Below are 12,599 nucleotides of genomic sequence, written 5' to 3' on the forward strand. Positions count from 1 at the left end.
ATGCTTCAAACCTTCCGGACGAGGATGTTGTTCTCCCTTCTGATCCTTAGCAGTGCGGCCTAAACCCCATTTGTTGGACTTGTATGGAATATCAGGTAATTGCCCCCAGATGGTGCAGCCACCTTCTTCTACTACAGCCCTAGCGTCTTTCAGAGAAGCCATTGCAGGAATAACCCCAGTAACTTTAGGAGGAGTGTAGACGTGCTTAGTCTCAAGAACCACTTGGGGGACCAATTCGAACGCTTGGCGGGGATATTCAAAAGCTTCTCCAGTGAATTCAAGATACTTGGTCTCATCTATGAAGCTCACCACATACTCTTCTTCACCATACACAGTGACGATCTTGCCTTTCGCTGGGTATTTCAGTTTCTGATGGAGAGTTGAAGTCACAGCATTTGCCCCATGTATCCAAGGCCGTCCAAGTAGACATGAATAGGCGGGACGAATATCCATCACATAGAACACAGTATTGAAAGTCTGGGAACCTACTCTAATTGGGAGCTCAACTTCGCCATACACAGTACTCATCGTGCCATCGAAAGCTTTTACTATCACATCACTGGATTTCAACTCAATTCCGTCAACTTTGAGTTTGTCCAGCACCAACTTGGGTAGCACATTCAGAGACGAGCCATTGTCAACCAGTACATGAGCTAGGGTGGTACCACCATATTCAATGGAGATATGCAGTGCCTTGTTATGATTCTTTCCACTAGGACTCAGATCAGTATCAGAGAACCCAAGGTAGTTATCTGTCGTCAGATTTGCAATACAATTCTCGAGTTGAGTGACAAAAATCTCTTGTGGCACATGGGCATCCTCTAGAAACTTCATCATAGCTTTGGCGTGAGTTTTGGAACAGCTCAGGAGTGATAGCATAGAGATCTTAGAAGGAGTATGCCCCATTTGTTCAACAATGTCATAATCACTCTTGCGGATGATCTTCAGGAATTCGTTTGTTTCTTCAGATGGTGGATTTTCAGTGACAGACTCAGGTTCATGTAGCGGTCCTTTACCACGAGCATCAGTACTCAGAGTGATAGTAACAGCAGGTGAAGCAGTGTTCGAAGAGATCTCTGGAGAGAACACCCTTCCACTTCTTGTCACTTTACTAGTTCCAGCAATATTACCCACATCAGGATTGGCATCTTCAGAAACTGTATCAAATTCGAGTTCTTGCTTAACTCCTTGCACATAGACCTCGGCACCATAATTCCAAGGGATAGCTTTATCAGAAGAATATGGCATCGGACCAGGTTTAGTAATAATAATCGGAGCCACACGGGGTTCAGCAGAAATTTTGAAAGGGGCCTTGGTAGGGATCTTCAGTGGGACTTTGGAAATGACGGAGACATCCTCGATTTTCAGGCCACGAGAGAAACCCTCACACAAATCTTCAATAGAAGGGGTCTTCTCAAATCTGATAGTGCCACGATCCATCCAGCCTTGGATACCTCTTTTCAGATTCTCACAACCATTAGGTAGGGATGCACAGTAATAACAACCTGGGTCGCAACCTGGAAATAAACTAGCTCGCAACAGCTTCTTCTTGATGTCAGGGAGAGATGTTGACATATCTCTTACATCATAAACATGGATGGTGTCCATGATAGCATTAACAGTCTTGTCATGCTTTGGCATAGGAGTAGTGATGACATTAGGAGTTTCTGGGGCGTCAAACTCGATTTCGCCAGCTTCTATCATGTCTTGGACTTTGTTTCTCAAGGCCCAACAATTGTCTGCATGGTGTCCAGGAGCATTGGAATGGTAAGCACATGTAGCCTTGGGATCATAAGTTGGACTAGCAGTGTTGACAAACTTCGGAGGATCCTTCAGGGTGACCAGTTTAGCCTTCAATAGATGTTGTAAGGCTTGAGACAAAGGCATGTTGATCGAGGTGTATTGTCTCCTTGGTCTATCTGTCTTGCGTTGATACTCTTGTCTAGGAGCTTATTGAGATGTTAGAGTAGAGATGAGGACAGCTCCAACAGATTGGTTATGATCATTCTTATTACGACCCCTCTGACTGTGGACAGCATTAGACTCGTTTCTTCCATGATATGGCTTCTTTGTAGTACCAGAAGATGCGCCCACTTGAATCTTCCCACTTCGGATACCATTCTCAACACGTTCTCCAGTCAAGATAAGATCAGTAAACCCAGACGAGGAGCTACCCAGCAAGTGACTATAGAACGGCCCAGTTAGCGTGCCCATGAACATGTCCACCAACTCCCTATCAGTCAAGGAAGGTTGGACTCTTCCAGCTAAATCTCTCCATTTTTGCGCATACTCCTTGAAACTTTCCTTAGGTCCCATAGACATGCTTTGTTGTTGCATGCGAGTTGGTGCAAGATCAGAATTGTATTGATATTGTTGGTAAAAGGCAACAACTAAGTCTTCCCAGGTGCGGATGTTAGTACTTTCCAGTTGATAGTACCATTCAAGTTGAGTTCTAGATAAGCTTTCTTGAAAGAAATGGATCCAGAGCCTCTTATCAGCAGTGTGAGGTTAAATCTTCCTTACATAAGACCTTAAGTGCATCTTGGGGAAAGAGACCCCATCATATTTAGCAAAGGCGTGAGTTTTGAATTTTGGAGGAATAACGACCCCAGGAATGAGTCTCAATTCTTCAAAATCCAGCCCAGGTACCTTCTGAATTTCCACGCTTCTCAGACGCTCTTCTAGTAGCCTATACTTCTCATCAGGATAATCCTCGTCTTGAGGATACTCTCCTTCTTCCTCTTCTTGACTATCAGAACCTGCATGGCTTCCCTGGTTGTTCTTGACACTGAGATCATCTCCTTCCTCTTCCTCTTCCTCGTCTTTAGGAATCCCAGTTTATGCAGCCTTCTTGGGACGACCCTTGAATCTTCTTCCCAGGTTGATCACTCCTTTGGGTTTCTTGGTCTTTTTCTCCTTCTTAGTCAGAAGGGCTTTCAGCTCGTCTTGCCCCTTGGACAAGTTCAGGATCAAAGCTTGAAATTCAGCATTCTGAGTTTGGAGATTCTTGACACATTGTTCGAGATCCATCTTTCTTACTGAAATAAATAGCATAAAGATGAGGCATTTGTTTTTATGAAACCTGTGATGTGATGTTTATGAATGATATGATTATGCATATGCAATGTTTTCGAGGACCTTGGAATTCAAATTTGTTTAAAACCAAACAAAAAGAAACTTTATTAATAATACTTAAGGAAAAGAAATTGTAAATTGTTTTATTATTATCTTTTACAATAATGAAAGTATAAAACTAGAAATAAAATAAAACTAGGAATAAAATAAAAACAAAAGTCTTCAAGTCTCCCATGGACGCTTCCTTTTTGAACCAATGAAGTTGTTGATGCCTTGCTCCGCTTGAAGTAGCTTTGTGATCTCTAATACTTTCTTTTCTTTAGCGCGGAATTGAGCTTCAAAAGTATCTCTTTCTTCCTTTAATTGAATCCAAGATCTCTTTAATTCTTCGATGTCAGTTGGCATGTCTGGATGAGCAATAACTTGAGGAACTTTTTCCTCGCAATCAGGCTCCACTATAACAGGTAGGACGTATGGATAAGGCATGATGAGACACTGAACGCGAGTGCGCACCCATCTGAGGTAAGGCCCTAAAGGAATGGAATTCCTTTGCCCCAGGCTCTTGCTATCAATTCTGTTCACCATATCCCATGCTCGTATAAACTTCCGGCGGTGATTCTGAGTATCATCTTCATAATCAAACACAACCCCTTGTATAAGCATCTGATGAGGACCATCTCTTCGAGCGTAACCAAACTGATGTAAGGCCAAACAAGGATTATAAGTAATACCCCCTCGTATTCCAAGTAAAGGCACATTAGGATATTGTCCACAGCGGTCGATGATGGTAACATTCTCCTTGGATAAGGAAAGCCAACGGATATCAGAATGAGAAAGTGACATTATTCACATATGCCATTTCAGCCTTTGGTCGTTCCTCATTACTGAGCGAGGAAAGTGCGAAATAAACCACTTAGATAGTAAAGGTATGAAACACATAAGAGTCCCTCGTTTCTTCATAGTACGAGTGTGAAGAGAGTGTAGGATGTCTCCAAGCAAAGTAGGATCTGGATTGCGTGTCAGAAATATCTTTATGGCGTGCACATCAATGAACCGATCAGGATTAGGGAATAATACCAAACCATAAATGAGTAAAGCTAATATGTCTTCGAAGGCTTGATAACTCATGGACTTCAAAAACATGCGAGCTTTTCCGAATAAGAACTTAGCGAGGAATCCCTTGACTCCACTTCTGGTTTCCCAATGACCATCAATATCAGACTTCTTAAGATGTAAAGCGGAAGCGATAACTTCCAATTTTGGAGTTTCTTCCAAACCAGTGAACGGGATCTGATCTCGGATAGAGAGTCCAAGTATGTCAGAAAACTCCTCCATAGTAGGTACCAACTGATAATCCGGGAAAGTAAAACAATGATGCTCGGGATCGAAGAATTGAAATAGTACACTCATCATTTCTTCGTCAAAACCTGAAGTAACAAAACTAGGCAAGAGACCGTGTCTTTCAGTGAATCGGGAACCTCTAGGAATCTCTAATACCAACTCTTTCAGCTCGGAAGGTATCTTCACAAAGTTAACTCGAGTGGTGTTTCTAGTCTCCATGACCTACAAAACAGAACAAAGATGAATTCTTTGGTCCTCGAATGGTTAGTCATGATGTTATGATGCTTATGATGTCATGATGTCAAGTAGATAACAAACACAAACAAGTCACACAATTTTGCCTTAAGGTTAGGCTTGCATGTAGTCCAGAGGTGCGTACCCTCCCCCTGAATTTTAGTCGGTTCAAACCTTTTCTATATAAAGATCGGGTTCTAGGGAGCTCATATCATTGACCTTTCTCGAAGGCGCTTATCTCAGTTCGGCAATCGAATCGCCAACCGAAAAGGTCCTGAAAGTCCAGTCCATATGAGTGTAGCTTCGAGTATCAACCAATTTCGGTCGGAACCAAAGCCAGCCATCTCGCTACTTTCTAATAGGCCAAAGTCAAGTTCGACTAAGGTTCTAAGGGCAAATTAGTGCTTAATGACACCACGCGGCAGCCAAGCATTTCCTCAGGTCGGATCCCAAGGAATACCAGGACAAACCAATGTGTCACACTAACGATGACCATCAGATCAACCATATCAATATACGCTCTGCAGTCTCCTTGATCTCATGCCATTTACCTAGGGTACTCAGATCTGGGTTAGGATCTTTCACACAGCAAAATAACCAAAATAGCCCTGGAAAATAAATCAAACAAAGAAAACAATAGAAAACATTTTAAAGTGAATCCTAAACTTTTAAGGTAACCCCTCTTTTAATCGAAAGTGTCCCCAGCAGAGACGCCAGTTTTGTAATACGGATAGCAAGAGTCGCCACCGACTTTTATTTTATCCAAATATTCAGAAAGGCTAAAAGAACAGGAAAAACCTTTTAAATAAAATAGGGTTCGGGGGGTAATTATGCAAAGGGAAGGTGTAAGGCACCCTTTGCATCCATGGTTTTCCATGGGCTCTTAATTGCTTTGCTCGTTTTTTGAAAAGAAATGTAGAAGAAGAAAGCAGACTTTAGCTCGTAAATGAGCGTAGCCATTTTGAAGATTTATGAGAAAGAATATGAAATATTTTTAGAGCAAGGCAAAGCAATTAGGGGCAGTTACCTTATAGTTTGAAAAAGGAGTTCTTTTAGCCTTTCAGGGTGAAAGGGTCTTTCCATGCCATAAGAGGGCAGGAAGCCTTTCATTTGGAGGTTGAAGGGTCATCGAGAGTTCGCTCACCATAAGACTGTCCCATGCCATAGGAGGCAGGTAGTCTAAGGGAAGAACCAGAATAGCCTTTTCGTAGGCAGCCAGAGGATACCTCAGCCCTTTCGTAGGCAACTTCCAAGGGTCGAGATAATGTTTAGTGCATCGAAGGCAGCATCATTAGGGACTCATGATCTTAATCGAGGCAACATGGCTGAGGTATCCTCGTATTCAAGCGACATGGCTATTCTGCAAAAAACATAAGGCAACAAGGCAACAGGCAATAGAGAGGTTACCCCAAAAGTGTGCGTGTGTGCACCAATCATGTGATTATATTCAGATATTTATCTTATAATAGTTAAGTGATTCTAGTTTAATTCAAGTTTGCACTCCCTAAAGTTACTAACACAACAATTGATAAACAAATATAATTAAAGCAAATACGGGGAAGGGGCAAATGAAACCAGCGGAGGATAATAAATAAATAGGTCTAACACAAGTAATAATTAAGATCAGGGTTTAGGGTTACCGACTATGCGAAGCTTTGGCATTTGGCAAACCCTGAAAGGTGGGAAAAATAAGAAACAATAGTAGGGTGAGTGCATTATCAGTTCGGAGGCAAACATTACTAACCCTAAAAATAAAAAGATAAAGAAAGTTTAAAATAAATAGACAAATAAATAGGTACTTAGCTTCGAATTTGATCTGATATGGTTGACAGTCGGAAGACATTTGAGAAGAGCCCTGAAAAGAATACACCAGAAAAAAACAATCTTTTTAGTGTATGGCATGATCATCGTAAACCCTAATTAGGGTACAAATTGAATAAAATAACATAAACGATTTAATTGATTATTGGTCTCGCGACCTAATTAATTAAATCGGAAAGAGAAAATAAAATCAAGCATACAGGTATTTTTTAAGAATTTTTTAGAGTTAAAACAAAATAAATATGGATTTTGAATAAATAAATAATTAAATATAAAAAAAGAAATATATAATCAAAATAAATATATGGAATAAATATTAAATATATAAATAAATAATTAAGAAAATAAAATTATTATAAATAAAATATAATAAATATAATAAATATAAAAGAAGAAAAAGTATATATGAAATTAATAAATAAAATAAATAAACAAATATTTATTATAAAAAAAAGTTTTAAAAATAAAATATATAATAGTTTTTATATGATAAAGAAGAAAAAAGGAATTTAAAACAATATATATATATATAAATAAAAAGGAGTTGTGTAATTAAAAATAAAATAAAAATTATAAAAAACTTATCTTTTTATCCTGTGTGGCGCGCGTGGGAGGTGCACGATGGACTGCCAGCCTTGCGTGCGTTGGATGGACCTGAGATCGTTCTCGACGGCGGAGATGATGAGGGACCACGACATCGCGTGTTTCATAACGCACTGGATCCACAGACTTCTTCCAAGGAGACGCGCGCTTTTCCAGTTTGAATGGGCCAATGAGACGGAGACACGTCGTCGTCTCCTACCTCTCGCATGTGTACTAATCCTTTTAGAGCGCCTTTTCATGGAACACTGTAAAAGGTTGCTTGCAAGAAAATAGCGAACAAGCCCAAACGGATACGAAAATTTTTCGCGAGGGTACCAATGCATTCGTATGACCCTCACGAATCTGTTTATGGCCTTAATTGGTTCAAAAGGAGAACGTATCAAAAAACCCTAATTTGAAGCAAAACCCTAACAATGGCATCATGTTCATAACAGCATCAAATCATTCAAAATTTTCCAGAATCGATCACTGTGTGATACTAAACATAGATATGCAATTATTTTTGAGTATGAATGCATGAATTTATGGGATCGAAACAATTTAGGAACACGCAAACCTTGAACAATTGGTGATGATTCTGTTTGCCTCAAAGCGTGGTAGTGATTGGAAACGCTTCCTTGATGCCTCAGGAACCTTCTTGAATCCTCAAAAGCCTCTGAATCCCTCTGTAAGCAAGAAACCGAATTGGACTTTCTTGAGTTTTTTGGAGCTCGAGTTAGTACCTTTCTCTGCAGAAAATTGTGTGAACCCTTGCCCTTGGATTGTTTGTATACTTATAGGGATTGGTTTAGGTCAACAAAATTGAACCAAATCCTCTTGAATATTTGATTTGCATTTGGAGAAAATTTGATTGAAATTTGATTATGGAACTTCCTAATTTTGGCCAAGCTCAATCTTTTTTTCCACCTTGTGATGAATTTTGAATATATTTGATAATTAAAATAGATCCAAATCACATCTTTTATAAAAAATTTGATTTTCTTCTAATTTATATGATTTTAATTCTTTTTAATTTGAATAAAAAATCAAAAAAAATCAAATTAATCATATATTTTCGTGGCAAAGAGATTTTGGGCTCTTGGATACTTGGGGACCAAGATTGAATCAAAATAACTTAGGCCCATTTGCAAAAAAAATCAAGTTCTTTCACATTTTTCCCTCCAAAATAGTCCAACTTTGACAAGGCCAATCTCTCTCAATTTTTGAGGTATGGAAGTGTTCTAGGACTTTTTAGAAACCTTAGGGAGTCCCCTAACCAGTTTATTTAGTCTCATATCAAAATTATTTTCCATGCTCCTTATATGTCCTTTTGAAAAAAGTGACTTTTTATTGACTTTTGAAAAGGACCTATAATGTTTTGGTCCATATCTCTCAAATGGAGCATTTTTAGACTTGGCATGTGAGAGATAAAATTGTAGAGAATCAAATTTCCTTCAAAATGAGCTTTGGATGGAAAATTTATGATGTTCCATGTGAGAGTTATGGCTGGTCAAATTTCAGTTGACTTTCTCCCATACAAACCCTAATTTAGAAACTTTTTGATTTGTTGATTTCTGATCTTTCCTTGATGAACCATGATCAATACCTGATCAAATGGTGAATGATACTTCAATATGAGGATCTTGACAAAAAATCAGGAGTTTTGACTTTACTTTGACCACAGTTGACTTTTAGGTTAACCTAGTCGACTGTTGACTTTCTGAACAAATGAGTGACCCATCTTTTGAGTTGAGGCTTGATACTTGTTATAAAGGTAATGTGATACATATTGAGCCATATAGGATGCCTTAAAGCCATTGATTCATTGATTTTTCTTTGAGCAGACCAAACCCTAGTTTCTGAGCCTTGTATAGGAGACTGTGTCTTGGAGCTTTATGTATTGATTTGAATTTGTATAAGAGAAATAATATGGGCAAATTTTGGGGTATGACACCCTAGATAGGTATCGTGTCTCTGAACTGGAAAGCATATAGTCAGAGGAAAATAAATCCTCTTGCCCTTTGATAGGTAGTGTGTCTTTGATTTGGAAGACAAATGGCCAGGGGAAAGTAAATCCTCTTACCCCTAGATAGGAATTCAGTCCTTGATAAGAGCACCTGAAATTGTGCGCCCCCAAATTCCTAAGATCCTTGAAAGGGTTGGTCAATATGATATCTTATGATGTCATGATGTCATGATGTCATGCAATTGTAATGCATTAAGTAAAGCATAAGGTTATAAGGACGAAATGTCCTACAAGCAAATCCTGCAAGGAAATAGAAGGTTAGTAGCAAACACAAACAAGTCACACAAATGTCCTTTGGTTTAAAGGCTTGCATGGAGCTTGACTAGGTAACTACCCTTCCTCAAAGGTACTTCTAAGGATAAGGATGATATCAGCAACGGGTTCTACCGAGTTACCCAGAATTGTCAGCCCTCCTAAAGCACCCTCGAACATGATACATACATACCATGCAATGATACTTTGAGAAAGAACCTATCTGAGTTGTAGTATCGGGTAGCGACTATGCCCTTAACAAACATCAAGAGTAGTCCCCCCACTACGTTCCTAAAGGCCAAGATGGGTTAAAGGTGACTAAAGGTCCTTAAGCTCCGACTCACTTACAGATATCCACACGAACCTCTCTCATGCAAAAGAGGCATGCAAACACCCATAGAGGCCTAACTTAAGCGTGAACTCTCATATTGACCAATACCAAGCATACACAAGGGAGGTCTCCATGACTATGCCACTCCTATCTTAAGGTGCACTCGAATCCGGGTATAGGATTCATCTTCCATTCAATACCCAAAACAACCTTGAAGAATAAAGCAAGAAAACAAACAATTATTAAAGTGATCCTAAACTTTAAGGTAACCCCTCTTTTATTCGAAAATCCCCAGCAGAGTCGCCAGTTCTGTAATACAGTGAACTGACTTTATTTGAAATGTGCGGATAGCAAGAGTCGCCACCGACTTTTATTTTATCCAATTGGAAAGGCAAAAAGAACAGGAAAGACCTTTGAAAAGAGATTGAGTTCGGGGGGTAGGTTATACAAAGGGAAGGTGTAAGGCACCCTTTGCATCCATGGTTATCCATGGGCTCTTAATTGCTTAGCTCACTTATTTGTTTGAATTGTTTGAAAAGTGTCGTGTGTGAATAGTAAAAAGATTTCGTTAAGGACTTTAGCTTGTAAATAAGCGTAGCCTTGTTTGAAAGTATTTGAAGAGGAGGTGTGAAAAGTATTTTGAATTTTTGAATTGTGAGCAAGCAATTAAGAACTACCTACCCTAAGTTCGTCTTTCTTGTTCTTTAAGTCTTTCGGGTGAAAGGGTCTATCCATACCATGAGAGGGCAGGAAGTCTTTCAATTGGATATACGGGTCATCGAAGGGTAATCGTTCGCCATAAGACTGTCCCTACCATAAAAAGGGCAGGTAGTCTAAGGGAAGGACATAATAGTCATTTAGGCAACAGTAAGGATACCTTAGCAATCGAAGGGATTATCATCATTTATCGAGGCAACATTGAGGGACGAGATCATTCTATCGTAGGCAACTCGAAGGGACTATGATCTTTTATTCCGAGGGACTATGATGATTTGAATTTGTAGGCAGCATGTGCTAAGGTATCCCTACGCTCGAAGGGACTTGACTATTCTGTTTAAATTGAAAGGCAAGAGGCAGCATAAGAAGGGTTACCTCGAAGGTGAGTGTGTGCAGCAATCACGTGGTTCAGTTCGAATATTTATCTTGAACTAGTGAGTTACGTTTTAATTTTAATCTTGCCACTCCCTCTTTACTAACCACGCAGTTTAATATATAAAGAAAATTAAAACAATTTATGGGTGCAGAAAGTAAAATGCGGAAAGTATAAAGTGCCGGAAATTAAAAGGTCCTAATTACTATTACATCAAAAAACTGAATAAGCGATCTATACACCTTCTAGAATTTAAAGGGCAGAAATTAAATTATTAAATAAAGGGCGGAAATTAAATAACTTTAAAATGTAAAATAAATAAAAGACGAAATAAACAATCACGCGTCAATCAAAGGAGTTTGGAGATAAGAAGAGAAGTTCGCGAAGAAATCGATCTTTGAAAAATAAGTGAGAATACCTAAATATAAAATAATTATTTAATTCTATCATAATTATGAATCAATTGATTAAATAAAAATTAATGTCAAACTAACCTAATTATTAAATAATAATAAAAATAGTAATCCTAATTATTAATTAATTAAATAGTATGTACAAATTAATTAATTAGCTATTTTAAATTAATCAACCTAGGTTTAATGAGATGATTCATTAATCCTATCCTAATTATAAAAACTAATGTTTCTTTTATGATAAAAAATTATGAAAAGTTTTATAAGTAACCTAAGAAACTATATTAAAAAACTGAATTGGATAAAAACAAAAAAAAATATGTATAACAAACAAAAAAAGAAATTAAAAAAAAACCTGGTATGTGATACCGTGTGATGCTTCCTGGATGGTGTATGATAAGGAGCATCTCTGGGCCTTCAGATCTGGACGTCTAGGAGATCCAACGGAGGGAATGCGAGGGTCCATTATGGGTGCTTATTGACCGGCTACGCTGGATTCATGACCAAACAAATGAAAAATAATAAAACTGGCAAGCGTAGGGATCGAACACAAGATGCATGGGTCATCATTAAACTCATCCAACCAGTTTTGCGGAAACGTTAGTCTGATAATAAAATACGCGAAATAAAATATTAATTAAATCACAAGCTTATAGGCAAACACGCGCGTGGGACCCAGTATAACGTGAGGACCAATTAGAAAGGGGGAAAGAAACGAAGAACGTTGACTGGCCATTCATTATCATCCACGCGTGATCGGACGGAGAGAGAGAGAAAAGAGACTTTTGACTGGCCAATGGTTGATCACGAAAAAGCCACGCCCTTGGTCAATTAGTCATGCGTACTGTTCACTCTCTTCTTCCTCAGTACCTATGGAATTACCTACGGAAATTGTTGTGCTTTTTCCTGCGGATTTCCTTGCGACCTTCATAGCGAAATTCTGCACATGATTAAACTAAAAAAATACATGTTAACGAAACAAGAGGAGCGCCTAGATCCCCTATATGGACCCCCACGAATCCATTGATGGTGTTCTTTTGTCCAAACACGGCCTATATCATGAAGAACGAAGCTTGTGTTCTTCAAACCCTAATAATGGTGATTTACGCATATGGCGTTATAACTCCATTCCAAAGGTTCTGTCAAGTCCTAAATACCATCAAACACTCATGCAAAACGTTAGATTTGATTAAAACTCGCTGAAGCATAATAAACAAAAAAAATCACAAATGTATGGAAAGTATGAACACGGGAGATGCATATTTATGTAGCATGAAACCTGCTCTTGGATTTTTACTTACCCTTTGACCTCGTTTGAATGCATTAAGGCAATTTGTAGGGTTTTATAATGGCTGCAAGAGGTAGAACGAAAATTCAAGTTATTTGGAGGTTTTTGGAACCTTGAATGTATGTCTTAGAGGCTACAGCACGTGA

Source organism: Vicia villosa, unplaced genomic scaffold, assembly GCF_029867415.1.
Source record: "Vicia villosa cultivar HV-30 ecotype Madison, WI unplaced genomic scaffold, Vvil1.0 ctg.000107F_1_1, whole genome shotgun sequence".
NCBI classification, from domain to species: Eukaryota; Viridiplantae; Streptophyta; class Magnoliopsida; order Fabales; family Fabaceae; genus Vicia; species Vicia villosa.